At 42.4% G+C, this 27,353-nt stretch overlaps 1 protein-coding gene across 12 annotated transcripts in view; it reads right to left on the bottom strand.

Moving 5' to 3' along the window:
* The window catches only part of nav3 (neuron navigator 3), a 660,678-nt gene that overhangs the window by 200,668 nt on the left and 432,657 nt on the right, over positions 1-27,353 (bottom strand). The window contains exon 1 of one of the 12 annotated variants that reach the window (XM_051948577.1): positions 4,298-4,466. The exons of the other annotated variants lie outside the window; for them this stretch is intronic. The gene's annotated coding sequence lies outside the window, so the exon portion shown is untranslated. Of the gene's footprint in view, positions 1-4,297; positions 4,467-27,353 lie in introns of those variants that run through there. 12 annotated transcript variants of the gene reach the window in all.

Below are 27,353 nucleotides of genomic sequence, written 5' to 3'. Positions count from 1 at the left end.
TCCAATATGCTACATAGAAATAAACAAGAAAGGCAGATGGACAAGAAACATTAAACTACACCGTATAAACTGCAAACAGAATGATGCAAGATAAGAAAAGATGAGTTTTTGGCCTTAGCCTGACAGACATCGATAACCTTTGACAGGCGCTGACATCCCCTCTACACTGCCCGTCCCACCAGGAGTCTGCTCTGCCTATGAGTCTTCACTACAGTAAAGTGGTAAATGTCCTGCCGGGGAGCGATGTCCAAACACTCAGACTCCTTGCACATCCTTGCTACTCAAACACAAATATTTCATCAGGCTTTGACTGAAACGAGAACCACACTGTTTGTGATCTTTCCCTGGGGGACAGATACAGTAAATGGTTTCGACAAACATTCTGACATTAGATCGATGTTAATATGACAGCCTGCACTCACTGCAGATACACCATACAAATGAAAGACAAAGCGCAGTGTTTCAGACATCTGCTGAACTCCTGGTCTGTGTTTTCATGCAGAAATGAAAATTCCTTTACAGAAACTTTGGAGAACTCAAATACAGACGTTGAAGCAAAACTCGGCACAAGTCTGAAGAATGTTAAAACCCGATGACTTTACTTAAATAAGTCACTTATTTTCTGAATGAATCACCGGTCAAGACGTCTGCAGTAACAGGTGGATTCACTTTCCTAACGGTATCTTTCAAAGCCGGAAGAGCAGCATGTCAAGTAATCTTTTGTATTGTCAACTAAAGCTCTTAACAGCCGCTTTGTCTTTCATTAGAGCCCATAAGCCGACTGATAAGCGGCGCTTTGTCCATCGGCAGACAGACTGATCTGGACAGCTGTTGCGGTTTCACCAGCCTCCAAAGACGAAAGACTTGAATCACATTTGGCCTCCAAGTGCTCAGCCTCAGTACAGCAGACTGAAAAAGCTCTGTTCTTCATCTTGAAAAGGTTGGTTAGACTCAAAAACTTTGATCTCCAAACTTTCAAACTACAACCTAAACCAGAAAAGGCTCCAGTTCTTCCCACTGTGTTTGATACAAATTTCCACAGACAGCCATGGAGGAAATCTTTCTACCTGCTAGGCTTGAACTGAGATTCTGGGACTGAAAAGACTATCTGTAGCAGCCCATATAAAGACACTGACTTGGCTGTTGGAACTTTTCTTGTTATCCGCGGATTAAAACAGAAAAGCAATACAGGTCAGAGCAGCATGTAGGACTTTGGAAGGTGGAAATCCCCTCAGAAATGTAAGATCTTCCATGAAGGTGGGGATCTGCCACTCAAAAAGTAGAATAAATCTTTTTCTGATGCTCTTCTGATGAAGTTTGGGTTTTTCTCCGAATTTCAAATAGTTTCCCAAGAAATTCCCTCATAAAACCTAACCATTTCTCATGATGAAAAAATCCCTTTTCCCCTAATTTACCTCACACACCGCTCTCAATTAAAACCATTTCTCTCCCGCTCTTTTGTCTTTGTTCGAAGCGGGAAGTTTACTCCTTTAAAGTTGCCGCCTCTCATAAGTTTGTATCTTTTGTGGTTTCCCTCAGCGACTTTCTACCATGATGAGAAGTCGTAAAAGCGTAACCCTGAAAAAATGAGAGCCTTCGAAGGGCAAACACACATTTAAATACGCGTGCAGGCAAACAGACAGCCAGCGAGACCAGAACAGACTTGCGTGGACTCACAGGAAAACACGCTGTAAATGGAGACCGCATCCCACCGGGGGGCAAGCAAACAAACAGAAGAGGAGGATGGAGAAAAGTGTGTGTGTGAAAAAGAGAAACTAAGAGTGTAAGTGCTGCTCCTGCTGACAACTATGGTCACATCAGGCTGCAGGAAATTCCATCAAGGCTTAAACACAAGCTGCTGAACAGCTAAGTTCATGACATGGTGTCTACAAGCTCAGACTGGAGACCTGAGACGAAGAGGAGACAGAGGGTTTAACCCAACAGTGCCATACATCCCTCTCTTTTTCTATCGTCTTACCCTTAAAAGGAAGCAAGAATGGAGGATTAACACAAAAAAGAACCTCTCCTGCAAGTTTTCATCTAAATGTAGCACAAATTTTGACATATCTCAAGAAAAACAACAGAAAAAAATATGATTAATGTGCATCTCCACCTACTGCCAGTGTATTAGGAGTTGTTTTGTCAGAATAAACAGTTAATTCTCCATTTGGGTGCCACTGGAAATGACCATCGCAGAAAAATAGGGCACAATGAAAGGAAAAATGCAGAATGACGGAGTACATCAAAGTAAAACCATGTAGAAAAGATGATTAAATATGAAAAGTCAAGTTTTAATTTATAGAAAGGTCACCGTCTTCCCACAGAAGTACTCAGTGGAGCAGAAACCACAGTGGATGTTCAAGTCAAATATTTCCTGTACGTTCCAATGAATCAGTCTGTTTCTGTTGCAACTTTTCCACCAAATGGATGGAAAGACATGTAATACTTCTGGGAAAACCAAGTCATGGACAGGAGGGAATCCATACACCGTGAGGAAGGTGCGATACACCCAACAGATGAACTCAATTTGGGTGAATTTGCGAAAATTGCCAGCTGCTTCTGCATCTGCTGCACCTCCTGGCAGGACACAATGCCGATATAAACACATTTTAAGGCTTTGCATACATTTCGCCTAGAGGTCAAACGGCATTGGAGTCCATACACTTTGCATAGCAGCATTCACAATAGCAGGGCAATTCAGGCTGACAATTACAAGACAGAAACTTGCAGTTCCTGCTCTGTATAAACACACAAAATGGGACAAAACATCCATATTTTATTTAGGAGAGGATCAAACAAAACAAGAAGTGGTGACTCTGTGCTAGCATGGTTCAACAGTTCAAACATGATGAAAGTTAGCTGAGCTGCAGTGATTTGGATTGATATGCTGGAGGGCAGCTGATAAATCTGGGCAGGATAACCCACCAAGATTATGCAGGTTTCTCTTTCCACCTCTGCTTAGCTTACAGATCAGCCTTAACCCCAAACCCTTTCACTGAATTCGGCAAAAACAAGACTAAGTGCTGCTTCCTTCTTCTTGTAGGAAAATAGCTTATTTCACAGTGTTATGCAGAAGCTGGTAGATACTAAAATCCAAAGTTATTCAATCGTCGCTTGTCCTGAAGCCACAGCTCTAAAGATGCATTCTGAAGAAGCTTGAGTGACAGCTTAATCAATAATGCTGAGTCACCTTCTATGTTTGTTTTGGCCCACTTTGGAACACTGTGTGCTCTGAAAGTTCACTTTTAAATGGGAATATGTGAAGCTGTGGAAGCAAAAGCCACCAGGTTAGCAAACCTAACTGACTTTTTCAGCCTTTCCACAGATAAATAATGAAGCTAAAGTCCCTTTTTGGTTTTCTTTGTTGTTGTACAAACTCAGTCTGTGCTTCACATTTCTTTGTTAAACACAGAAATCAAAGCAGACTTAGACAAATCTAAAGCCATATTTCAAATGATATGAAGCATGGGGCTGCAGCAGCAAGACTTTTACAGTGTCACAGCTGCAGGAACAGTGTGCCACCTACAGTAGAAATTGCTGGAATAAATGCTCTTCCAAATCTAGGTCTAGGCATTTTCAGAACTCGTTGTCAGCAGATCAGTTTGAAGCATTACAGAGGAAAAATAAACTTCAATGGAGCTCAGATGAAGCAAGATGAGAGAAGACAAAAATGGAATAAAGACTTCTCATTTCTCACTGAACCTCCTGGTTAGGAAGAGGAAAGAGATGAGGCTCGGAGAGCGAAGTCCTGCCTTCAGTCCTGACCTGGGACCTCTATCACCTGTCACCCCTCTTTCTGTGTGGTCCCCTCCTCTCGGGGCTTTTCTGACAAAGCACAAACATCAAAGCAACATTTCTCAGGAAGCTTGCCTCCTGTCTCTGCGTGAGTGCCGACTCACTGATCCACTCACTTCATGACTCCTCAGTGGCTCTCAGAGTTGACGCTGTCAGCCTCCTGCACTCCTTAACCTCTCCTCCCTGAATCCCAATCGCTTTGGGAAGCAGCAGCAGCAGGCGCAATGACAGAGGCAAAACATCAGCTATAACGCCACCTTCACTGGAGCTGACTGACATCATACAGACACACATGCTAGATGGACACAACAAACATTCACATACACACACACACATTAATAAAATCTATAAATCTCCCAGCTACTCAAACACAAGTAAACACACACACTGAATCCTCCTCCCCTCCTTCCTCTCTCTCTCTCTCTCTCTCTCTCTCTCTCTCTCTCTCTCTTTCGGGAGCCAGCATCAGTCAGCAGAAGTCCAGTCTCTCTGGTGATGTTACCCTTATTGATGCCACATGAAGTGTCTTTCTCCTCCTTTTCTCTCCCTCCTCTGCAGACTTGTCCCCTCAGCGCCAAGGATCCCAAACAGCGCTAACAAAGAGCCGGCTCTCACCCCGGAGCAGATAAACTGCCTTCAACAGTCCTGATCACAATGCAGTGACTACAGCTACGCAGGTATTATTGGCAGAGTATGCAGTGGCACCGCTCAGCCTCCGGGGGGAGCCGGGCAAAAGGAGAAAGAGGAGGGATGCTGGAGTGAGAGGAGATGGGAAGTCAAACCATGCACTGTTTATTCCCCTGTGTTTACCAGTGTACTTCCACTGAATGACTGTTAATGTATGGGCTCTTTAATCAGGGCGTCATTCCAATGCTGTCTAATAAATTGAGAGCCTAATTGCATTTGTATATACAGTCACTTGGAGGACATTTAGCTGTGTAATGCTATTTGAAGCAGGCTAGCCAGGAGAGACGTTTCCTCTGCGGCTGAACTGGCTCAAGAACATCAACTTGGCACTAGTGGTGCTCCCACATGGCTCTTAAATGTAATTAAACACAACATGAAGCTGCATTAACTAAACGAGCAACGAGCCAAACGGAATCAATAGCACGGGGATGTGATGGAGCTTCCGGCGTGATTCCCTGTCTCGTCTCTTTTTCTGATTCATGACCAAGCATCAGTGATGGAGGGATGGAAACGGCCCGGATCTGATGGCGATGTCACCGTCAAGACAGTTTATGGAGGTGGGGAAAAATTAAAAACACCCACAGAAAGTCTAACTCAACAGAAAATGTGTACTGGCTGTGCTGCTAAAGTGACAGGTGATCTCTGAGAAGAACTAAATAAGTACAATTTCTTCTTCAGAATGGGTGGAAGAACAAGTAGGAGCACTGAGAAACTTCTCCTTCAGCTTATGAATGTGGAATAAGGCATCAAGTATTTTCTAACAATGAAGGTCAAATATTCCAATGGTGTCATGAAGCATTTTTGAGTGGAATAGTACAAAAGATAGTTAAAATTGCATTGCAGAAAGTTTAGTAAATCAGTGTTTTGGTTTTAGAGAGCAGGATAATGACCACAGACTGTATATGAAGATGGAGGTAGCCATTTTGATGTCTCGTATTGGCTTTTGGCATTTAATTGTTGGCATTTTGGTCTTTCAAAAGTAGATGTAGGGAAAACTGAGGACAATCAACACTGTGATACAAGGTAGCCTCATTCTAAAACATACTCTGCTTCCTTCTTCATTTTTCTCTGAATGAAACCATAAGTTACAAATTTAACATCATGCCATATCGAAGGAAACCTTAAACCAGTGATTGAGCACATAGACTCATGAGGAGAATATTTAATGAGGTAATAAATCCAGTGAGAAGTATGTTAATTCTTCAAGTCTTGCTGATTTCTGTGTAGCCTGACTTGTCACCTCCTGCTGGCTGTTAGACAGAAGGCAGGGTTCAGTCATTCGGCATTGACTTCACTTTTCATACCTCGAGGTGATGTCTATCTTTTACATACAGTTCTTGGTAAAGGCAAGCAGCAAAGGTCCGACCAGTGGGAAATTGAACCAGTGACTCACTGCTGATGGTACGTGGGACCATATGACTAGGCTTTAACCACTTGGCCAGTTGGTCACCTATAAATCAATGATTTTATTTTTCAAGGCAGTGCACTACATTATAAATAAGCAACAGGGAGACACTGAAGGACGACTGTGGTAAGAAGGTTATCATTTCTAGTTGTTGAGTTTCTGATGAATTGACTTTTTCTGTAATAGCATCAGGGCAGCTGGGCTTTCAATAGCAACTCCTAGAGGAAGCAAAAGTGTGACTCAGCTTTCCATGGGTCAGTAAAAATGACGGATCGCCCAAACCTTGACATATTCTGGTGTCATCTGCTTTTTAACTGAATATCCCTGAATAAAAGATAACCTTGACTTCTCTGACCAAATCCTTCGGGGGCAGGCGGAACGGACAATGTCCAGCTGCAGTATCAAAGCACCTGGAAGCCATTTCCACCATGAAAACCTTCTTGGTGTTCCCTGGGATCTGTGAGTCTAGACGCATCTCTATTCCCTCTCACACCATCATTATCTTGTTTTGGGATCGGAGAGAGAGAGAGGCCTCCCTCAAACCCTCCTAATCCAGAGGTAATAGCAGCAGGCAGCCTTCCAGCGTGGCTTCGCTCCAGTCTTGCAAACACCCAAGCGGGGAGTTTACGCCGGCGATATACAAATCGTAGACTCAAAGTTTCCCTGCGGCCTGGCGCTGGTGTCGAGGGATCAAAAATAATAACTTTATTTACGTGACAGCCTTCTCCACAACAATTTTTAGAAGCAGAAATGGATTGAAATCTGGAGGCTCTGAATGGGATGAGCGGGGAGCCCCTCTGCTGCTCAGCCAGCTGTCAATCACACTGAGCCTGGGTGTGTTCGGTTCGAGGATTTGGGACTGGGAGAACTGTCCAGAAATGATAAAGCAGTTTTACATATGCTGATGAAACACTAATCAAATGAGGAGAACAACACAACTGCAGCGATGAATGTGAATGACCATTTTAAACCTAGGAGGCCAAAAATGCAGCTTAAGAAAACATGTCAATTCACTCTAATTTTTCTGTCGAAGAAAAAACTCCTTTGACTCCTGAGCCAACATCTTACTCACTGTTTCCCTAGAGTTTAATAAGTGTGTATCTCTGTTTGTTCTGTTTTATCTTTTCCAAGAAAAACTGATTATATCATTCATATATTCACTGAACAGCTCCGTCTAAAAATTGGACATGCATGTGGCTTGCTTATAGCCACTAGAGTAGCTGCAGCCAAAGATAAGAGTGAATTTTATGTTTTTTCCAAACTATTCTAGAAGCGTTAAAGCAGCACCTTCGACCATCCAGCCTGGCACTGCCAGAATGACTTCACTACGATCAGCAGATAACACAAGAGAGGCACATGCTGTTAAAAACTGAAATATTCAGTCATCACTTTCTCATGCCAGGCTCTGCCAAGCCACTTTGTCGTTTCAAGGGAAACCCTGAGTAGAAAATGACATAATTGCATGGCTGGGAGAAGTTTGGACACACAATCCATGTTGGATGCGCTTGCACGTGTCAGTCAACGCTGATCTCTTGTAGCGCAGCAGCAGCGACTCAGGGCCAAAGAGTGTAGAGAGAGAGAGAAAGAAACTGGTAAGAAATGACAGCTCCAAAACAGCTTGAAGACAGATGAGCACAAACACAATTTAGAAACAGACAGCAGTGGGCAGACAGGCATAAAAGACAGAGATGAGTTTGTTGACCAATTTGATAAACTGTCAGCGGTTACAAGCACCAATTACGTACAATCATTCGCTAAAACAGCAAAATTTTAAGGTAGCACACAGGGGGACTATTATACGGAATAGCTTTCCATCATTTCCTGCCAGGAAAAAGGCTAGAATATCTCTTATCATGCTGTTTCACACGAAGGCATCTGAAGGACGCCTCTAAATCACGGCTATCTGCTAACTATGAAGCACCAATGTGAGTCACTATAAGCATTATGACTTGAGAACCTATTTCCTGCTGACCTTTAACCTTCTAAATGAAAATAAATTAACTGTAGCTGAAGAAATTTTGGACAAAAAGTTGACTAATATTTTATCCAACATCCAAACATACATCCTCAATCAGCCAGCAGTCTTGACCCCAAACCAGAACACAGAAGAGTAGATCTAGGCTGTCTTTACATCTAACAGACAACACTCACCCCTGGCATGTATACAAGAGATTCACATAGACTCTGAAAAACTGCATTCTTTCTAACAGCCACCAGGGAGCGACTCCTCTGGCTGCATTCAGGTCCAACTGAATCAAAGTCTAAGAGAGAATGACAAGACTTCTTACTTGATTTGTTACCTCAGTAAACATTTTGCTACTGAGTTTATGGCCTCAATCACAAGACTTTTTGAATACAAAATGGTGTTCATTTAATAAATTACAGTCTCATTTAGATTCAAACTGCTGATGAAGACAGGTACGTTTTAGGGCAGGTCTACATTGTGATTGCCAACTGTAGTGTCCTCCAGTTCTCATGGTGTTTTCCCAAACTTCAAAACATTAAACCACCAAAGTAATGAGTGAAGTCATGGTCGCTTCATCAATCTTTTATATACAGTCTATACTAACAGGTAATTTAGACTGCACAGCTATAAAACCCAGAGATGAAGTGATGAAAACACCTTTTAAGTAGTGAAATGCAAACCAGGCACTATGACGAGAGTGTTCATTATCTTTCCACAGTGTCATTATAAAAACATTTAAAAGCAGCTAATGGAACACAGGCTAACTTCAATGCTAACATAAAATATTAATTACAGAGATATTTATAATATGAAGTTGAGGTTCAAGCATGACTTAGTGTTCCAATGGAGAAATGAAAGAATTTGGCAAAGTGCCGCCCACATTACAGTGACGTTTTTTATTCTTTCTATACTCCAAACAAAGGCATTTCATATATATTTTATTATATGCATCAACTTCACTCGTGTATTGTAAACTTTTTGAATTGTTTCATTTTATCACTGTTATTTAATGTCCTCCCCTCTATGGAATGTTTTATTGCTGAGATAAAAAATACTAGAAATCCCATAAATACTGGAAACCAAAGCGGTGTGTTCAAGCCATCATCTCTGCACTTAAAGTACAGACATGTAGACTGCAACAGATGCTGGGGCAGTCACACACACACACACACACACACACACACACACACACACACACACACACACACACGCACAAAGCATCCTTGCATCAAGGTTTATTGGACTTTTTCACACACAGACACAAACGGTATGTCACTTTACCATGGTAACCGCAGCATGTGAGGCAGCGTCTGGCTCACCGGCTCTGTGGCCTGCGATCCAGACGCTGCCACCATCATGCTGGTGAAGGACACACACACACACACAGTCAGCAACGCAATATTTCATTTTCAACTCTCCGTGCACCTATTCTATGCTTCACAACATTTTCATCCAAAAACAAAATAGTAAATGCTTATCGCCTCCTATCCAGGTTGGTTCTGGCCAGCTTAGATAATGACGTGCAGCTCTGGCCAGCCATTCTAAATAGCCAGCAGGTATGTGTGTGACATTCAGACACTCGGAGAAGCATGTGGTAAGCCCTGTGTTAATTAGCTGTTTAGAACAAGATGAGCTCTTTCCACAGGCTTAGATCACTGTACACTTCACTGTAGCGGTAACAGCCCTAATTGAGGGCTTGTGTTGAATGGCGGTCTGAACTTTCCTGCTCGGAGGCCTTAACAAGCGTCCTGGGGCTTCCGGCTGACACCCGTCTATTCCAGGGTGCCACAGGGCTGTGTAATCCTCCTTCCAATCCCCGCCCTCTCCAAAACACACAAATAAATCAGGAGAGGCAAACAGCCTACCGTGTCATTAGCTATCCTTCCTGCAGCAAGACGCTAGAAATACATGGTTACGGATGCACACAAACAGATCCTTATCGTGATCCTGTCAAGCGGTTCCCCCAGAGGGTTCGAATTATTCCCCACGCCGATTCCAGCAGAAACCAAATCATGACGACATGATCTGCGTGACTCACCGTCAGCCTGCTCAAAATAGTCACACTTCCATGCCGCGTCTTACTGCCTGACTGTTCATTAAAACGGGATGAGTCAGTTGCTGAGTTTGACTAGTTGTGGTTGGTTGACAGCATCAAATGGGCTCCAATTGGGCCTGATTTGGAGGCACTTTCACTGACAACAACTGTTGCTTTCGCCACTATAAGCTTGCGCCTGAGCAATGATTGTGATAAAATGGAGTTTTATGTGCAGTGAAACAGGCTTTTTATGAAATGCAAATGACAAGGAAACACAGAAACAAGAACACTAGGGGCTTGTTATCAGGCCTGTGCAGATGGGAGGTCAAAGGGTTGTGGGGTTTTGTAGACAAACACGGGGCAGTAAGCTCGCTAAGCTATCAGCGGCCCACCAACCGCTAAAATCTTGATCAGGTATCAGCCCCATTGGATCTATCTGGCCTTTGTTGTGTCCGTACAAAGCCCATTTATAAGCCCATTTATATGCGGTACACAACACATGTCTGTTTGGTTTCAATCGAGGCTGCCATCTGCTTGTTGAGAAACAAATTAATGTAGATCGCTAGATTAATGGGTTTTTGATTGGGTACCGGCCAGACCATAGGGCCAGACTGCCAGAAGCCTGGGCCTGTTTTTATTAACAAGCCTCTCAGAGGACGAGGACAGGACAGCGACACTACGCCCGGCCACTTCGCCGACCGGTCACACTGCTAAGCTGCTGATTGTTTTGTACACTGTTGACTCTGAGAATACGGGAAAAGTCTTTAGCTTCGATAATAACACAAGGTGCTGTTTGAATACGAAAGAGGCCATTTGCTTCAAGTGGCTGGTCTTACTTCAGGTAGAATTTATTTAGTAAATGCAGAGTAAAGTAAATCATTCTGTCTCCTTTGTTTCTCATTATCGACATTGCTTTTGGGCTGTGTTAATCCCCAGCAAAAAAAAACAAAAGTGTATTTCAAGTTATTCACATTTAAAGAAGGCACTGAGATATACAATGAAGCCATATTTATGGTTGTTGACCTTCTGAACCCCAAGACCTACCAGCAGATACAAAAGGCTTTTTCTTGTTTTCTTTTATCAAAACTAGAAGCTGTAAAAACAAAAACAAAAACAAAAAAATACCGATATTTTCAACTTTCCTGCTGTCTGTAGATTTATCATGCATGACAGTGCGGTCAGGAATAATAGCTAAAAATGACCTCAAAATTGTCATACTACATCAAAATCAATTTATTCTACATGTCTCAAATGCAGCAACGGTTGAAGAAGTTAATAAAGTTGTTGAAAGATACATTCAGCATGGTGATCTCTTTCTTGAGTTGATTTGCAAGGCAGTGCTGGAAAAAAATGCAAAGTTTGGAGATATTGCATAATGTAAATAGGCCTTGTCAAAAGCATTTGGAGCTTCCATTTTTAAGAAATTCATCTTTGACTTTCGTCTTTTATTTTGTTTTTACGATCTATAGTAACTATGTTATACTGTAGAGAAGATATTTTTGAGTTCTGTTTCCCGCCACACTTGTGAGCCTTCCATAGACTTTAAGTTGCAGTTAAAAATGAGCCAACAGTGAGTTCAAATGTGACAGCAGCACATAACCACTAGAAACTGGATTTTATAGTAATGTCTTCGAAGAATCTGGCACAGCAAATGCAAATTAGACACTAAGACAATTTCAATACAAGCAGCCAGATTATGTAAACCAGATTATTTGGGCCTAAATCTGAAAGTAAACACACCTTAAATGTTGCTCATCGCACATGAAACTACAGAAAGTAGAGAAGGTTGCAGGAGTCACGGTATGGAAAGTTGACCTTTCTCCTTCTTTCAAAATGTCACCAGGTTCCAAAATGTCAGACATAAGGCAAACCTACACGAAAAGTACACCGAACACTTCATTACATCGACACAGATTGTTTTTATATTATACAGAAAGGTTTGTTTCAGGGCTGCACTGTGGATCGATGGGTAGCACTGTCACCTTGTAGCTAGAAGATCCTTGCGTCTTTGACTTCTCGGGATCTTTCTGCATTGAGTTTGTCCCTGTGTATGCTGTCCAAAAACTGTCCAAAAACACGCTGAGGTTAATTGGTGATTCAAAATTGTCTGTAGGTGTGAATGTGAGTGTGATTGTTTGTCTCTATATGTAACCCTGTGACAGACTGGTGACCTGTCTGGGGTGTCCCCTGTCTTCACCCTAAGTCAGGCTACATAGATAGACTCCAGCCCCCACAACCCTATTGAGGATTTAACGGTGTACAGACAAAGGATGGATGGATAGATGGTTTGTTTCATATGCCTCAAATCCCTCTACCTCAACAAAGCAGTAAGCAAGTAATCCACAGACTGTCTGTCTGACATTGGGCTCAGTGCAGGTTTCAGTATTATCTGTTTAGTTTGCCAACAACAATTCCAGTAAACATGAAAGAGCTGAGAATTGCAGATTTCACTAATTGCCCTTGGCTATGTGTTAAAAGGCCTCACAAAAATCTAATTGGGCAGAGTTTCTCAATCAAACCCTGTAATTATGATCAAACAGAGCTCATAATGATCCCATGTTCGTCTGAAATAAAGTCTTCATAAGTTGGTTTAAGGTGAGTGGCGAAATATCCTGGTAATGAAAAGCTGAGATGAGTTGTTTCCACTCTCAAAACAACAGCTCATTATACCTACTGAACTCCACTCCACCACATGTTCTCTGTGACTCTTCTGCAAAGCCACCAGCAGAGGGCTCCACCGCACTAACCCACAGCTGCTCCATCCGGCAGCAGAATCAACACACTTTGCCTTTTGTGGAGCTGCTGAGAGGCAGTCAGGGGGTCGTACGCATGAACTTAATGAGTCATTCAAGGATCATCTGTGAATCACTGTTTGAGAGTGAAAGCCAGAACGGCCGGCCACTTCAAAAGCAGAGTGGCTTTGGCTCTTTGGTTAGTAATGAGGCATATTTCCCTGCGTTCACTGCAGCCATAACCTATAAACCAGACTCCCCCTGTCCAGAGCTGAAAGGAACAGATATGTGGGTACTGATAGTTAGAATTCTGTCAAAAGACACTCTCATAATTATATGGTAGCAGGTACATGTGATTTAAGTAAGATGATGCTTCTGTTTTTTTGTCTTAATAACATGATATGGGTGGTGGAGTCTTTAATGATGTCAGACTGAGGTTTACTGTCTTTTTTACTAACTCAATCTATGCTCTATCAGTAGCTCAAGAACAAACTAAAAAGAATACGTAAAAAGGGCAAATTAAAGCATGCCTATATAAAGTTTATACATCATCATTATTAAACTCATCACTGGGACTATTGATCACTATTTTAATTTAGAAAAATGTCAAATGTGAGTCTGGAAATAAACTTGTTTTACAAGCTTGGGGCAAAAAAAAAAACTTTGGATATTATATGGTTGACAAGAAATCTGAATCACCATCCACACAAGGTCTATTAATGAGACAAGAGATGATACTGGAGAATAAAAGTCCGGACATCTGTTGCATTCAGTTGTACCATTTCTCTTTTTATCTGTCTCAAAGTCCCCCAGCTTTAAAGAAGTACAGCACGAAGAGTGTGGGACTTCTACATACTTATTTCTAAACACACTGTTGATTCAACCTGTCAGCACCAGATATGTACCAGAGTATTAAATCTGGTGTCTGCAGCGATATTCTTGCGTTGGCGCATCGGTGGTGATGTGATTTAAGTCAACCAGCAATGATCAGTTTGCCAGATCTGAAGAGGGAAGCAACTGCAGCAATGGAGGAGGAGCAGGCTATTGCAACTAGGAGTATAGTGGAGCCTGTGGAGGAAAAACTAGGGAAGGTTCAAGAAAAGTTTCTCATACTCCAATTAAAAAAACAACAACTTTGCACTCAGACAAAGAACTACAATCAAACAAAGAATGCAAGTGACATAAACTGAAAAACATCGCTAATCTCATGACAGTGCAATGTTGTGCTGGAAAACCTTGAGTCCTGGCATTCATGGTTGCCAGATTGCAATCTAACGGAGCATCTGTGGGCTGAACCATGACAAGCCTAATAAACAGAGACCCCACCCTGCAAAACATAGGCCCCATAAAGAGGTCCAGTGTGCAATGCCTATGGGGGAGCCTATTGGTGTGTGTGTGTGTGTGTGTGTGTATGTGTGTGTGTGTGTGTGTGTGTGTGTGTGGTGGGGGGGGGGGGGGGGGGGCTAAGAGGGGTCCAAGAAATGGTTCTGATGATCTGAATAAAAAAAACTCATAGAAACAATTCCAGTCAAACAAGAACATTCTTGACATGATAATCTTGCTATAGTTCAATGCTATGCTGACAAATTCTGGGTCCTGATATTCATGTGGATGTTACACAATACCCACTTAAACACCATCAGCTCAATACACCAACCATGACACTCCCAGAGCCAGTGTCCGGGGTGTGCTTTGCCATGCAGTAAAAATCTGTTCAGGCAGACCAGAGGAACCCAACCAAGAGGCCGTGGTGTTAACCTGGTCTCCAAACTCTCCAGATCTGAGTCTAATTTAGCATCAGCACCACAACTTTAATGATCCACAAGGCCCCATCCCGCAACCCTAAGGAGGTCCAGTGTCCATGGCTGTCCATGGTTGTACAAAATGGACCTTGTACCACCTCACAACACAGTCAGTGACCTACAAAAAGGTAGTCATTTGGTTTTAATGTGGGCTGCACAGTGGCTTGGTGGTTAGCGCTTTCGCCTTGCAGCTAGACTATCTCTGGTTCATTTCCTGGAATCTTTCTGCATTTTCTGCAGTTTGCGTGTTCTCCCTGTGCATGTGTGGGTTTTCTCTGGGTTCTCTGGCTTCCTCCCACAGTCCAAAAACATGCTGAGGTTAATTGATAACTCTAAATTGTTCGTAGGTGTGAATGCAAGTGTGAATGTTTGATTCCATGTGTCCCTGTCCAGGGTGTCCCTTCCCTTCACCCTAAGTCACCTGGGATGGGCTCTAGCCCCCCCATGATCCTAGTGGGGATTCATCAGTGTATAGATGATGGATGGATGGTTTTAAAGTTGTGGGGTATTTTCCTCTCACGTTATTGTCCTAATGAATGAATTTGAACTGCCATGTGAGCAGTGACAGCATAGGGCAGAGAGGGGTTAGACACATGTGGCATTCATTTCAGGCAACATGCACACTTAATGATCTTTGCAATCCATGGAAATTTAATTGTATTATGAACATGCTTAAGAAGTTACAGTGCTTATTATAACCACAGTTATTTTTGTCAAAAGAAAAACTCTAACTTTCCTAATCAATGCAAGCTGACAGTTGTTCTAAGTTTATGATCACACCTGCTACATTTAAGGACATAATAAAGTCCTAAACAAACTCACTTATTTTTCGGACATTTTTTCCTCATGTGCTCTGATCCATCACAGATTGAGAAAAATTAATGATTCTCCTCATATACCAAGGTCTGGCACATCCATCCCCTGCCTCCCCCGCTGCTGTGTGAGAGAGTCATCTGAAACCGTCTGCATATCACAGACCTCCATGACCTCGACCTCTTCCTCTCACCCATATACATTCATTACTTAATTGATGTGCTCTCATGCCGTACAGGTGGTGAGTAATAGGAGGAGGGCGTGTTGCGGTGGATGAATCAGGGGCAGATTGGGGTCGTAACCTTCAGGAGCCGGGCAGTGGATGATTGTTGGTGGTTGTCTAATGGGGCTGTCAACAGGGTCGAGGAGGTCGACTGACTTCAGCTCCCTGCAACTCCTTCCTCGCAGTCAGTATGTGAACTGGCCTCAGCTGTACGCTCACAACCGCAAGCTTTCATTAACAGATCCTATTACAAAGTTTTATATAATTTAACATGAAGCTAGAACGCAACAGCACACCAGCAGAAAGCAAGATTTCAGACACAGACCTGATCCATGGAGCCAGATTCAAACACAAGCATATTTCACAAACCCAAACTTTCATTCACCAGTACATAACTGCAATCAGCTGCCAGAGCATAGTGGTTACCGGTCAGTGCCAGTTCTGAGCTGGCACCAGTAGAGGGACCTGCAGACCAGAAGAACATGGTCTGGATCATTAATTGATTCGTTGTTGTGCGACTAAGCCCCTACAGCGTCTACAATGGATCCACCAGCTCAGTCAAACCTGACTCATCTATATGTTCCACAGCAGCGTCCTTCATAAATCACCATGCTCCACAGCAGCAAAATTAGGAGCTAATTGGATAATGAGTGACTATCAGAGGCATTATCAGGATAAATGATACATCCTTTACATCCTTGTCTCCCCTCTGTCCTGCCTGTGATCTTCTTAAGGAGTTCCTTGTTGTTGCATAGGATAGGAATCAATCAACTCAACATATTTTATCTGACATATCGACGACAGAAAAGCAGTGTTTTTTTCAAGGGGGATTTGGCTAGATACACACTAATTCCACATAACTTACAATCAACTAAAATTAGATTTTTGCCCATCATTGCAACTTGGAGATCAGCAACAGACCATCATCAGTAGAATGAAAAAATGTGACCGCACTCTTTAGAGCATCTTCTCATCTAATTTAATGTTATACTGCAGAAAGAAATGAGCAATACTGTTGCTACTTATGACTGTGACAATGAAAAAAAAGTCCTGTTGCACTAATTATATTGGCAGAAATTGTTTTCTTATTGCTTGTCAAAAAACACAAAATAAACTGTCATTTAAAAGGGTTAAAAGGCTGAAAATAAAAGAATAGTTGCTTTTTCTAATCAATTAAAATGGATTTTTGAGGGGGACATTCTTGTCCTTTTTTTAAATTACAGTAATAATGTATTCAAAAATTCAACTTAGCACTTATTATATTGAAAATAATTAACTTTTTGTGGGGTTTTTGTCATAAAACAACTGTGATGTAAAGTAAACAAACATTTAAAGGGTTAAATTCTGACAATTATTGCAAATTTAGTATTTATATCAGGGCTGGTTTAAAATGTAAATCAGTGAACGTGGAAAATAACATTAATACATTCTATTTTAATTGCAGGTTTTTGTGTTTAGGGTCCTCTGTGTAATTTTTCTAAACTGACACCAAAGGGTTAAAAGAAAAACACACACACACACACACACACACACACACACACACACACACACACACACACACACACACACACACACACACACACACACACACACACACACACACACACACACACACACACACACACACAACCCAGACTAGACCTCACTATCCAGCTGAGAGTTCCAGTAATATCCAGCTTATGCAATCTGTAGCCATCAAAGAGTAAAAACACACGTGAAATAATTGCTGCGGTTAGCTTGGCTATTTGTATCCAGCAGCCCCTGACATTTACTGTAAGGGCAGCGTGGATGTGCTAAACATCTGGGTGACTGGGCACTGAATCACAGGTGACTGCTGCTGAGTCACTCGCTGTTTTTTCACTCAAGTCTTCTGCTTTCACTGAGACTGTGAGTCGCTCATTCCTGCCTTGTGCATCACTGCTGGCATTTGCCATCTGTTGTTTTTTACCCTTGTCATTTCTTTCCCCACTTGCTACTGATTGACTGTTCCTTCGTATGTGTTGATGGTTTTTTTGCATGTGTGTTTTGATGACAAAGACATTTCCAATTGAGGCTATCAATCAAGCATTACTCCTATTTCTGCTAATATACTGTTACTGATTATGCTGCTACTGGGGCTGCAATTAACAGCTGTTTACATTAGTGATTCATCTACGTCTTTGGAATAATCAGCAGTCTGTAGGAATGGTGAAAATTGCTGGATCATTGCTTCATTATATAACACGACTGTAATTTTCATTGTTTTGAAACTCTTTCCTCAGTGCAGCTGTTATAGCACAGGTTAGAGTTCACTCAGTCTGCGCTCTGTCAGGATTTCCTTCTTTTGCTTTTCTAAAAGAAATGACCTGAGAAGCTGCCTCTGCCAAGTCGGAAATAGACTCATCTTGACAGACATACAGAGACTGGACGCAGCCAGAAAACACACTTCCACCAAAAGTTGCTATTAGGATTTCCTCACTGGTTTTCCTGACAGTTTTTACCCAACCAGAGGGGTCCCCTTCCGCATGTGGCTCTCTGTCACAATCATGCCCATGCACACAGAGCTTTAGCCTTGTCCTCTTTCAGTCACCCCACACAGCTACAAAAACAAGGTCCAGACAATGGAAAGAGGGTGTGCGTGTAGTTGTGTGCAAATGTGTGTTCAGGTTTAGAAAATGAGGCAAGAGGTAACTACAGAACAATCAGTGAAAGGCTGAAAAAATGCATGAATGTATTTCAGTCTTAGCAACCCAAAATAGCATAAAACGTATCTATGCTCCGAAGCGCAGAATTCACAATTATAATGTGTGCTTTATAGTAAAATAACTTATTAAGAAGGACTTTTAGGAGCCACAGCAAAGAAAAATGTAAGGAAGGAAAGTTAGAGCTGGGATTTTAAAAACATCTGTAGGAGCAGGACTCAGGACAAACACCTGCTGTCAGACAGACTGCAGAGAAAAAAACGACTGAAGGAAAACAAAAGGAAGCAGAGGGAAACATAGTTTTATGAGTGAACCTGCAGGACTTCCAGGCAGGTCAAAAGGAAAACAACTATTTTGACTTTCCAATTCCCCCTGACTTCGTCCCTCACACTCCTGAGTTCTGTTGTTTGGCAGCGACATGTGGCAGAAAAGAAAAGCACACAGCCCTTTTCTGCAGGACATTTGGGCTCACCGGTCGAGGTTGAAGTGAGCTCTGCCAATTTATTCGCATGCAACTTCAAGTGCATCCACAGGAGCTCAGCGTGCAAGACCTGGTTTGTATACTGCAAGAAACAAGCCATCTGAAGGCAGACTTGTCAAGATCAGTGCAGGGACAGGACCATTTTTGATCTCTTTCGCCCTCAGCCTTGTCTTGTCGGTCGAGGAATTTGTCTGAGATGATGTGTTGAGTGAGGGGGAGCTGGAGCAACTGCTTTTAGAGATCATATCATACTTGAAAATCTTGGCGGGCCTTCATCACATTTAAAAGCTCCTTTTAAACTGAGTGTTAACAGCACCCATCCCCTCTGATGCTGCCCTGTTTAAGCTAGGCACCTATTAGCTTCCCCTATTACCCCTGATCTTCCAGGGCTGAAAAGGGAGGGGGTTTCTGCAGACCCAGCGGCGAGAGACGGTGTGATCAGGTTACATAACTCCAGTGGCTGACAACATTATTTATGAACCGTTCCTAATGGATTTAGAGTGACAGCAGTTTCAGTTCACTTGCAGGGTCAAAGGCAGAGACAACAGAGCGCTAATGCCCACGAGGGTGACAGGCAGAACAGCTCTGCAACTGACCCTTCTCTTGGGGTAAGGGTGGGTGACGGATATAGAGGGGCGCTGAGAGTTGAAAAAGAAATGAGCAAGAAGGAAGTAGGGTCAGAGGAAAGCGGAGTGGGGAAACTTTTCTTCTCTCCGAGGAGTGAGAGTGATGGAGAGAGATGTGTCTGGGACGAGACAGCGAGCATTTTTCCAGTCTATTTGCCCTGTGTCTAGACCCAGAGTCAACGGGACGGGCCCAATAAAAAGGCTGGATGTTGCGGAGCTGAGACTGAGTTAGACAGAGTCCAAAAATATTGATGAAAGGCCGCTCTGTGGAGTAGCTGAGGACACTGAACTTCGATGGTAGCCATTGAGGAAACTCCCACATCCTCAATTTATCATGCAAAAATCCCTCCACCAATCACACTGCATCTAATTCCTTTACTAATGCTTTGAATTAAGCTGAATAGGTTTATTGTAACATGGGATATTTGTGCCAAAAATATTTGGGGGCCTTATGACAGTGCAAATTGACCGAGAGCTGGAACTATTTGTCAACATGTGAGACTTCATCTGGGTCAGCAAGCACCTTTTTCTTGCTTTGGAGGTGGACTAAAAGCAAGATACTGTAGATTACACAACCTCTCTTCCATTAGCTACCATTAAATAGGGCAATTAGAAGTCTTAAGCAGCACAGAAAAGACACTCTACAGTTTCCTGAATCCTTTCCAAGGGATAAATACATAAATTAAACATCAAATCTGGACACTGAGGATCAAAGTACGCTGAAAGAGTGTTTGATGTAGGCATGGGCAGAAATGTGCATATTTAAGGAAGTACAGTTTGTGTATTCTGACGCTGATTAACGTACATCAAGTTTTGGCCCAGTGTTTGATAATCAGTGTCCACTGATCAAAGGAACGACTGGACTGAGGCTTTCTGCACCAGTGGAGACCACGACCCTGTGCCTCCTATTCACTGACTTCATGTCCGTTTCTGCTTAAGGATCAGATCGCTGGACAGAGTACTGAAACTGCCAGGGTTCAAGTCCCACTGGAGGCAGTTAGAAATTAATGCATTCATTACACTATTTAAAAATGGAGAAAATAACTTCACAAGAACCAACTTGGGTGATTTTCCTGTCCGTCTAAAGTGGGATTTCATGCTTCTTTCATGTTTGAGAAATCACTCCCTTTCCAGTTGTTACACTCCAAAAAGCATTGTCATCAAGGTTTTGAAAGCTGAACAACGTAATAAAGAGGGAAATTACAAACACACACCTGCCAGGTCACCGTTCTTCTGACTGAGAGTCAGCAGAGTTGGACACAGTCCTTGCATTCAACACTGATTGATTTGTTTTCCCTTATTTAGCTGAAAAAAATCCCCAGGAGATGCAGACACTAGCTAAGAAATCATGCTTTATGCTCCCAGAGTGCACTGCAGCGTACGTCAGCTCACACTGTCTGCAGAGCACTGGGGCTTTGCAGCGCTGTAGATCGATAGGGCCTTGCAGAGAGAGCAAATGATGAAAAATGAATATGACCAAGAAACTGTGAATATATTCACATTTTAAGAAGAATTTTCTTATGTCAAACCTTACTCGAATTTAATTTATAAGAGTGCAAAATTCACAATGTGTAGCTGCATCCAGGGCCGTAGCCAGGATTTTGGAATAGGTGAGGTCCATGATGCGCGCGCAAAGCGCGCGCCGAAAATTTTTCATTGTTTTTTAAAAATATTTATTTTTATATATTTTTTTAGGCTACAAGTCACACAAGATGTTTGTTGTTTAAATATCTTTTAATGATGTGAAATCAGCATTTTCCACACAAAAATGTATATTTTTTCAAAAAACCAAATCAACTTTTTACATCAAAGGCTAGCTGAATCCTCCTGTGACCAGAGGCATCCCACCGTCGAAGGATATTCTCCCGGTTCACCTCCACTTTCTGATGCAAATGCATCATCGCCAGGCCTGTCAGTCTGTCGTTGGACATGGTAGATCTAAGCCATGTCTTAAGTCTTCGCATGGCTGAGAATGACCTCTCACAGACACAAGTCGTCACTGGCAAGGTTAGAAATATCTTCAACATACATTGTATGTTGTCTGATGAGCCAGGCGCTCATCAAAAAAAAACAAAACAAAAAAACGCAGGACGCGCTCTCCGCTGTGGATAAAAGTAATTAAACTCTTTGATCAGATGATCTGACAGGCCGAACTAGTGCCGAATTATCTAAAAAAATATATTGTGGTCACCTTGGTGTAGATGGGCGGGGATGTGGTCTACAAAGTGCTAATAATAAAAACACTAATTTTTGAACGGGGTTTGGCCCGCTGCCAAGCGCGTCACAGGGCGCATTTGCGGGTACGTGCATCAGCTGATCAAACAGCTTTTCACCGCAACACGCACACAGGCACAAACAGAACACAAAGCCCATGGATGTTTACCACAATTTACAATTTAAAAGCACGTTTCACAGAGAGGTTTCAAGTTTTTATGAGTTTATGTTTTATTCAGTTGGGCATATTTGGCGAAAAAAAAAAACTCGGAAAAAATAGGTGAGGTCCGGACCTCGCTGACCTCGTACCTGGCTACGGCCATGGCTGCATCTTGTATGCAGGAACTCATCTACAATTTGCACTCTGAAGCCTCAACAAACACAAGACCTTGGGAAAGAAGCATCCATCCCAGAGAAGATGAGACCTTGGAAGGCATGGGGATAAAGTCAGCTTTTCCAGCAGAGTGTACCACTGTGTTATTAACCATGCCATTATTAGTGCAGTCTTTCCAACACGTTTCCAGTCAAAAATTATCGTTTTTTTTGCTTATGCAACATTAGCGAAGGCCACAGGGATTAAATGAAAAAGATTCAGAAGTCAAATGTGGGTAGCGTGGAGAAGGCAGTTGGAGAGGCAAAAGTACATCAGATACACTGTACACGCCTTTGCTTTCTACCCCACATTGATGTTTGTGATGTTTGTAGTTTATGATCGAGGGCAGTGCCCTATGGAATCGTTATTTGTTGGTACATCAGCCTTATCAGCAAGCAGATATTTGTTTTCTGGGATTTTTTTCAGTCACAAAAAACAAAGACTGAGACTTGACTTGGACTAAGCTGCTGTTCTCAACTCCTTAGGGACAAAGCTTCACACCATAGCGTAAATGTGTAATGAAAACACTTAATCTTGGCTCAATGATAGTGTCACATCTCCAAAAGCAAAATGATTTAATCTTAAGGGTCAGCATTTAGAGACCCGAAAGACTTGCAAATTACTTGCAACTTGCCCAAGATGATTTATGACTTCATTTGAATCTCCCTTGACTGGTGACGTGTCTTGGACTTGCCTTAACTGGCTTGCAGCTTGATTTGGACTTGTCTCGATTCACTTGACTTGGAAATACCCAAACAGAGTTAAAAACAGTCCACCTGTGTCAGATGATATGAGTCCATTAAAGGGCCATCAGCATCACCCAGCCCGATCTCACGAGGATTCGTGAAACTGTCACGTAAGTTTTAGTTTCGGTTTCGTGCGCACCAACACGATTTCGTCATGTTTTTCGTGCCGCTCACCACGAAATGCGCACCAATGTATTTTAAACGGCGGACTTTTCGTGCCACTCAGAACGTATTTCAAAAGAATGTGTATATTATATTTTTAATGTAAAACCGTGGCGAATCCAACGCTATATTTTGCATGACATCGTTCCTAACCATAACCCTAACCATAACCATAACCATAACCTAACCATAAGCCGGTGGTACACTTACCAATTTGCATAGGAATTTCAAGAATGTCCGGCGGCCGGCGGCCGCAAACGCGATCACACAAGCAGTATACGCCGATGGACAGCTTAGATCATCATGAATCCGCCAGTATAAACCACTTTCAGATGTGATTACCACAGCGAAAAACATTTCGTGGTGAGCGGCACAAAAAACATGACGAAATCGTGTTGGTGCGCACGAAACCGAAACTAAAACTTACGTGACAGTTTCACGAATCCCCGTGAGACCGGGTTCATCACCACATCGTTCCCTTACATGTGGGTCAGTAGAAACCCCTTCACCTTCTAGTCCATTCAACAGTCTGCTACTAACTATTTTAATGGCAGTGGAGTGGTGATTTTGAACTTGCAAAAAGTGCCTATGCAGAGGTCTAAGAGAGTGTTAAAGGTGGGAGTCTGTGGATTTTTACCCCACTTGAGTTCAACCCTTGTGTCAGATCACTCTTGTAGGGTTATTGTTTGACTAAGATCTTATTTTCAGTTGGTGTGTGGTTAAGTTTAGGAACCAAAATGCCTTGGTTAGGTCTACAAAAGATCATAGTTTGAGACAAAGTACACTCTGCTGCTACATGGTACAAAAGATTCCAGGTTGATGACTTCACTAGACTTTTAACTTATGTGCACAACAGAAAGGGGTCGCCATTGTTATCAGGGTTGCTTTCTGTTTTTCAGTGCTCAAAATGGTTGATATTGCACTTTCTGGCCTCCGAGAAGGTGGATGAGGTTCATACTGTACTGTGTGTATCTGAATGATGATGACATAACCCATTTATTGGAGTAATGATGTCTGAATAATCCTTGTATCAATAAAAAGCAAGGTATACACACAAGCTTTAAACACTCATACCCATCTTGACTGGCAGTATAAAAAAGGAAAAAACAACAATGTAGATCTCACAATGGCAAGTAAAGTAAGATGGTTGAAATGAATGTGGACGAGTGATAGAGGGCAACAGACAGAAGTAAAGATAAGGGGAGGGAGCAGTGAATCCTTTATCAAAACTTTCATCTTCTGCCTGGTGGAGAGGAGAGATGTGATAGCAAGTGTTAAGTATCTAGTCAAGTGCTGGTACCTGCACTGAATAACAAGCAGGTGATCCAGGCACATCTGCAGCCCACTGGAGGAAGAATAATGCAGAGGCACCAATAAGTGCCCGTTCTGAAGTAATAACCTGTCTGCTAAAGTAGCCTGCGGTTTAGTAGATGAAGTGCTACTCACAAGTGCTTCAGGAGTAAAAAATCATTACCTCAAGTTCATTATTCAATGAAGTGAGAAGCATCCAGCTGGTGCATGTGACATGATTTTGTCAACTTTAAAGCAACGCTGCTCATTAGTGTTTCAATGTTGCAGAAAAGCTTCAACCAAATGAAGCACTGCAAAGACAGGACTGAATTAGTTTATCAAGAGAACCTGCCAAGTCGGAACATAATCTCTTTCTGATAATGGCATGTCCTGCATGGCTGCTTTGATTCGAGCACTGACCTTTTCGCTGCAGTCTCAACAGCTAAGCCAATCAGCTTGTTCTGCTGTCAGCTGAAAAGCTCTTGAAGGAATAGCTCACGTCAGTGGCCTTTTACTTGGATCAGTGGCCTCGCTGATGGGCACAGAGTAAAATGAAAGGCGAGATTACCCTTAAACACTTCTCATGTCTTTGATTTTCAGACAAGGGGAAAATGAAAGCTACTGTGTCCAAAAAGATCAGTCAAAATTACACACTGGCAGGGTTTAACACAGTTTTTTTCAGATCTATATTTCATGTTTCACTTTGTATATACTTGTTTAAACTCTATTTGAGGTTCACTGGAAATTTGCTGAGCTGATGTTCGCACAGGCTACACTTCTGCTTGTATTTTAGTGGCTCATCGTCCAACTGTCAGGCTCAAGGGTGCACTAAGACCAAGAACTGGACAGCTGCCCAGAGACCCCTGTCCTTACAGGTTTGTAGTAATTTGGGTTCAAAATATTGCTGTGAAATATGGAGGAATCATAGACAGAGACTAGAAGTAATGAATCATACAAAAGGGGAAGATAGAGCACACTTTTGTAGAGCCTTCCTGGAACCACTTTCCTGGCCTTAAACACTTTTTTTTTTAAAGAAAAGTGACAGAAGTCATTGTCTGAACTTGTGTACACGAACTGGAGAGAGAAGTCTCTTTCAGATTTCCTCCTGATTAATCATTGTATTAAGTAGTTTAGCCGCTCTGATTTTCATTTCAGAAAATTGTTGTACACTCCTTTCCCAACGTAGCATTGGAAATATGCAGCAGCAGAGGTGTTTAGATAGTGTTTGGTGTTCACCCTGCTTGATCTTGTAACTGTGTACGAATGTGGAGAAAAGCCAAAGAAAACCAATGGATCATCATTAGTTAGACCAACTCACGAGTGATTAATGGAATATGCACTGCAGACCATGGCAGAAAGAGTACTCAAAGCCAAAGACGGGGCTGACGTTGAGAACTTCTTCTGGATAATCACCTTAAAATGTGAGGATTGCTGTACCCGAGTGTCACTCACTGGGGACTGGGCAGAATGACGGCCTGAAATATACCGTAGCTGTACATCCACACTGCTGAAAAATGCTGCAAAACCCTGCTTTGATCTTGTACCATTACAAGAGCGACTCCATCTCCCCCTGCTCTTTGCTCTCAACATCCACTGCTGCCTGTTAATAATACCCCGCTCTCCTCCCTTATCTCACTCTTCTCCAACTCATTCTTCTGCCTCTATCTGTCCTCCCATTTCTCCATCATTTCCACCTTCCTCTTCATATTTTCTCACCCATTCACCTTTCATTGCTATTACATCTTCCTCTGTCTTCCCATTATCCTCTCTGTTCACTGCTCCTCCTCATCTTTCTCCAGACAAGTGATCACAAAGCCATGCCAGTGTCCTGGGATATAGAGGGAGGGAGAGAAGTCTAGCCTCGCCTATGAGACTGAGGGAGATGATGAGAGAATCAGGTGCTTTGTCTGGATCATATAATGAATAAGCAAAGCTGAGTTTCTGGCCTTAAAGCTCCACTTCTCCCTGCTCTTATTTCCCCATGTCACTGTTTCTTTTCCTTCTTATCATTCACTGTGAGACCTCTACCCTTTGCTTAAAAATCACCCTCTTTTCTTGCTTTCTCCCTCCGCCTTCTCTCTTTACCGCTTTCTTTTGTGTCTCAGCTGTAGCTAATATGAATAAAAAACAAATTCTGTCCAATAGCTTGGTTTGGTTTTAGCAGCTTAAAGAATAACAACTCAATAAGAAGCAACAGGGGAGATCCCAGGGTGTGTTTCTGATTTACCTCCTCAGTATAATGGGGCCGCCCCAGAGGCCAGCAAAGCGCTGCTTCTAGGAACAGATAGAAATTCATTTCATTCACGGGTGGATTCTCGATCGAGACCCTGAGCCCCCCCCCCCACACACACACACACACACACACACACACACACACACACACATTCCCCCACTCCACCACCTGATGCAGCTGTAGATTTGACATATAAATATACAGCATAAGTTATGCCATTTCTGGGAGGCTATAATCCAAAGTGCTTTTCAGTATGCAGGGTGGAGATCCAGTGGGAATCAAACCCCCAACCCCGTAAATCAGCAAGCAGTTTGGATTTCTCAAAATGAAAACCACCTTTTCCCACAGCCCCCTGGCCTCGCTCAGTTTGTTTTAAAGGCCAAGAAGAAACATAAGAGCTGATAGGAGGCCTTGATAACAGCAGACACTCATTGTGATGAGTTGGGCTAATGCATGATTGTAGTTACACAGGTGTTGTAAAGCAGTAAAGCATAGTTCAGTGATTAGATGCTGATGGAGGCTGATTCTAAGTAGATGTACTTTCTAAACTGTTATGTTGTATGTGCTACAGCTGAAATAGCAGTTTTGACAATAGCTTGCAGAAGTTAATCTCAATAAGCATTTTAATAACATATTTTGAACATTTTACTGCTTTTTGTTTTATACCAGGATTTAGCATCAAAGGACTACTTGTTAGAAACTTTATTAGGGCTTCAGTGATAAAATATCACAATTTCGGTTAAAGTACAACTTTTCACAACATGTTGGAATCTTTTCGTCCATTTTCTAGGCTACCAAGGTGAGGAATCCTGTCCTATCTATTATAGAATTAGTTGACTCAACAACATAGTCAAACAAGAAAAGCACTCAAAGCGGCGCAGCAGTCGATATAGTAGCAATCATGTGATCATCAGCAGGCAGCCGACGTAGTGTTCACTTGTTGTCATAGTTACAGTGATGCCATGCTGCTATCTTGCAATGATACAGAAATCTTTAACAAATCCATGGATTCAGACTATAAGCTGCATCACTGCCAAAATCTAATCACTTGGTCCTTGTGTCATTCCTGACTTTGCCTGAAAATTTCAT

Source organism: Acanthochromis polyacanthus, chromosome 1, assembly GCF_021347895.1.
Source record: "Acanthochromis polyacanthus isolate Apoly-LR-REF ecotype Palm Island chromosome 1, KAUST_Apoly_ChrSc, whole genome shotgun sequence".
Taxonomy (NCBI): Eukaryota; Metazoa; Chordata; class Actinopteri; family Pomacentridae; genus Acanthochromis; species Acanthochromis polyacanthus.
Note: the sequence above shows the minus strand (reverse complement) of the source record. Positions and strands in the feature narration are given on the sequence as shown.